A 4,865-nucleotide genomic window follows, 5' to 3' on the forward strand; every position below is an offset into this window, starting at 1 on the left:
TTTCTCGTCACTTTTTGGAGCCGGTTTAGTCCTTACTGGCATCACAGTTAGAATATCCTCAGGAATGTAGTAGCAATCTTGGAATACTTCGATTCCCGGGACCATAAGGTTTCTCTTTGAGTCAAAGATAGGTTCGGGGAAGTCCATGCAGGGAAGTTCTTCCCCAGCTCTCACGAAGTGACCGTTTAAGGTTAGGTGATACGGTTCCATTTTAATATCTCGATCTTCGATCGACCTTCCCCTTTTTTCTAGCAGATCTTTCCCAGTGGGCTCATATCCAAGCCCAAAAGTTACTCCCTTGGATATTGGTGGCTTCAACATGAATGTATCCTCCTTTCTAGGATATAAAGAGAAACCGAAGTACTTCCCAGTCTTGAGAATCACTTCGCAGGCATGACTTCCCGTGTACAGATCCATATTCTCTGCTTCGGGGTTTAGCTCAATCATGTTGACAATCTCGAAACCACACGAGTCATTAGCAACTTCGACCCTTACTTCAGAAGTAATGTCCCCTCCCGCTATCATAATTGGCGTGGCGTCAATGGTGACGGTTTTGCCATTGAGTGGGACCTTGATTTTTCGATGCAGCGTTGATGTTACGGCCCTTGTAGCATGGATCCAAGGCCTTCCTAACAATAAGTTGAAGGATGAGCAAACGTCGATTACCTAGAAACTTATTTTCTTTTCCACTGGCCCAGTCTGTATTACTAGATCGACGAGTCGACTTACTCGACACACAGTGCCATCGAATGCCCGAACTGTCTGTGTAGTGGGAATGAAGTCATTCTTCTCCAGGCCCAGAATATGCGTTGTTTTCAAAGGGAGTACATTGACAGCTGATCCGTCGTCAACCAAGGTCATAGGAATATGCTTGTTAAGACACACGGTAGCAACATAGAGGGCCAGATTATGCCGGGGCCCGAATGGTGGTAGATCTTCGTCGGAAAATGTCACGGCATTGGTAATCTGTGGCCGGTTCTGGGCGATGTGAGTGACCATGTCAGTAGGAGTAGTACTTGACGACACGGTCATGTTCATCAAAGCTTGCAGCAAAGCTTGGCGATGTTCGAAAGAGCTCAAGATAAGTTGCCAGATAGACACGTCGGCCTTAGTCTTTTGGAGTTGTTTGATGAGAGAAGCCTCGGAGGTCGACCCTTCACCAAGAACTTCGACCGCTGCTGGCTCTTTGAGAGGCGTCTTGTTCGGGATATCTTTAGCTTTCTCCACGCGATACGGGCGCCCTGATCTAGTCAAATGGTTTGATTCTAGGGCATCTTGCCTCACCTTTAAGATTTCTTCTTGGGTGTGAGGAATTGTCGCACCTTTGACGAGGTAAACATCATCTTCGTCATCAATCCAAACGCCATTAACTTCACTGCCGCTTCAGAGTATGTAAGGAGTACAATCAACAGTAAAATCCCCGAATATAATTTCATTTTTCGGGCTTGGCAAGAACTTGGAGCAATCCACGAATATTATTCCAATGAAGACCCCTTTTAGATGATACGGGCGAATCAAATGAGAGTAATAAACACTATCTTTGGTAGAGACAAAGTTAGTGTGGTCACCAAAGGGATTGGTGACGTTGTTGGGCTTTATGGCTAGGATTGGGAGCGTTCCGTTCTCAATCATGTCTTGAATTTCGTGCTTTAGTCTAAAGCACTTTCAGTATCGTGTCCCTTCCCTTGATGGAAGGCACAATAGGCATTCGGTTTGTACCATTTGCCTTGTTGTTCAGCAGGTGGATCTGGAGTTGGACCGATGGGCTTCAGCTTTCCCTGGGCCATGAGCCTTTGGAGAGCATATGCGTAAGTGCACCCGATATCGGTGAATGCCCTCGGAGCTTGGCGCGGAGGCCTTTTTGACTGTCCATCTAAGATATTGACAGCTTCAACAAAGTGGGACGTTGCTGGTGCTTTTGCTTTAGATGACGAGGCCCCCTGGTATCCTTTTGGCTTCTCAGCTTCTGCCATTCGGACGTCATCTTCTACCTTTATCCCGATTCTTATCAATTCTTTGAAAGAACCAAAATTCTGGTATTTCAGAGCATTACGGTAAATAGGTCGTAGATTCTTTATGAACTTATCAACCATTTCAACTTCATCAGGCTTCTTTGCTAATTTCAAGCTTTCAGCGCGCCATCTTGCAAGGAATTGAGTTAAGCCTTCTTTTTCTTTCTGCGTCATAACCTCTAGCATTCTTATATTGGTCCGAATCTCGACATTGTCAGCATAGTGCTTACAAAACACCACCGTGATATCTTCGAAGGTAGGGAAGTTCTTAAGGTCTAGATTATAGAACCACGCCTTCGGGTGTTCATCCAGAGATTGAGCGAAAATTTCAGAGAGCATGTCAGCAGGGACTCTCTTCAGTGCTAAGTACCCCTTATAGGCCTTAACATGGTGGACCGGATCTTCTGTGCCCTTAAACTTTGGGATATCAGTGAGTCCCATGTTTGTGGGCAACTTATCCTGAACTGGGGCATAGGCCCTAGCATTTTCGTAGTGGATGTTCTTCCCCTGGGAGAGTTTCAGATGGTCTTCAATGAATTTGAACCGTTTCTCCAAATCAGTCAGAGGTGGGGTGGAGGAATCTTCACCCAGCTTGGATTCGATCACATCCATTCTGGCCCTCATGAGGTTCACGGCCTCAGTGAGTTTGTTAACAGCGTCTTCCATTGCTTGGAGTCGGGGTTTTGGCGGCCTTTCTACAAGAAAACCCCGAACTGAGTCAATATTCAAATGTAAGAGCCCCTGCACACTTAAGGACACGACACTAACTTGAATCAAACAAAGACTCGACTTATGACTGACTAACCAAAAGGTTCGACTCAAACTATTTTAACTCGATTCTAAACGACAAAACGACACGACCCAAACCATTATAACTCGATTCTAAACTGGACTCGGTGTGACTAAACCCGTGATTGGACCAACATAGCCCATAGGTTTAAGTGAAACGCCGTAAATGGCCTAGCTGGGACGTTTATGTGGACTATCCTAGACCAATTGGTCGACCCACATGACTCGAAGCCCAAGAGGTGAGCTTGGGTGACCCAACAAGGTCGTGTTCTAGAACCTAGGACAAAACACGCTTAGCCATACACGGCCAGGACTCGGACACGACTCGACGCATTTCATGCTTGGTTAAGGTTCGAGAGGAATTTTGGATTGAATTTGAAAAAAAAAAACGAATAATCGATTTGAAAATGAGATTTAAAATGGGCAGCATGCCGGCTATAAAAGCTCATTTTGGGCCGAAAAAATCTAGTCCTACTTGGGCAGCATTCCGCGTTTTTAACACCATGCTATTTTGAAAGTAAATTATTCAAAAGTTCGGTTTTGAAATTGACATGGAAAATTTGAAAAAAGACTCGGGAAATTCACCTTGCACATTGTCATTCTCATGTTATAAGGATGTATGCTCCTAGACATTTCTAAGTCTCGGCAAGTCTTCTATAAGAAGGTCTATACCCTCCATCCTTTCGGGTCTAATAGAACAAGGGCCTTTAGGTAGAGTACCTAGAAGAGCATCCTCACCCTCAAAAACCACGACGAGGCGGAGCGGAAGCAAGCACCTGGCATAGTGGGACGTCGCCCCCCACGCGTCACAAAGAAGCGCTGGGACGGCCCCGGAAAGTCCTTAAGGGTTTATGCATGAATCGTAGCACTACGAGTAATGTTTTACTTTCCAATACTTTCTTTTCAAGTTTCACCTCGGAGGAAAAGACCCTAGAAACAAAGTGTAACTAGTCCTCTTATCCTCAGCGGAGTCGCCAAACTGTGGACAACGCCCGCGGGAACTGCGTCCGCGGGATCCACAGGAGGCATTATCGACTCGAGGTTCTTTCGAATCGAATTAAGACTAATTACAGTAGCCCCCAAGTTTTATAAGAACTTGGAACCGTTCAAGTCAACTTTACACCTTTCATCGAAAAGCATAAAGCCAATCGACCACGAGTGATTAAAGATAAAGACTTGTACTCTATATCACTCGATTTGAATCTCTCGTAATCCAATAGTATTTAGACGGATCCAAAAACCATAGATTTTGAGTAAGGGGTGAGGGTACGTGTTAGGAAGCCCATAAGGACACCTAACCCCGCCCGTCAATAACGGCCTCTACTAAGTCAAGTATCGGATTTCAAACAAGGTCGTAGCTACTACGATATATGCAAACATCGTTTTAAAACCCTAACATGTGAGGTTTCTATATCGATTTAGATGCAACTAAACTAACTTTGTCAAAGTTGTTTTTTAGCATGTGGGTTGATTGATCTAACAACATACAAAACGAAGCAAACAAGGCTTAAGGAAAATGGGGGAGCCGTTGGGATCTACCCTATTACAACCCAGGCATTTCATGCCGACACAACAAGAAATTAAAGATACAACTCGATCTAAATACAATTGCTATATACGACACCATACACAACGCCCCATATGGCCAATCCGGCCTACAAATCCTAGCCTACCCTAATCCTTGGGTTAGATTCATTAGGTTAGATAGATTTGCAAAGCGATACGGGATATAAATTAGAAAACGACGATAAAAGAGGTCAGAAGGCTTCGCCTAAACCGAGTGCTCTACACGGCCTAAAGGGTCGAATTAGGTCAGGTTCGCTAGTTAAATTAACTCGTCGAGTGTTTATAAGAAGGTGCTAATCACGCACTCTTATACTAGCGAGAAATCATGTGAAAAGAGAGATGTATTCAATTAGGTTACAGAATTGTTAACCGATTTTAATGCTTGTGTCGAAGCACCCTAACATGTCTATTTAGGTTATTAAATCGATCTAATATCGTCTAAATGAGTCATATTTTAACAACCAGAGGTCGAACTAACATGCAACGTGTCCTAGGGCA

Source organism: Silene latifolia, chromosome 11, assembly GCF_048544455.1.
Source record: "Silene latifolia isolate original U9 population chromosome 11, ASM4854445v1, whole genome shotgun sequence".
In the NCBI taxonomy this organism is placed as follows: Eukaryota; Viridiplantae; Streptophyta; class Magnoliopsida; order Caryophyllales; family Caryophyllaceae; genus Silene; species Silene latifolia.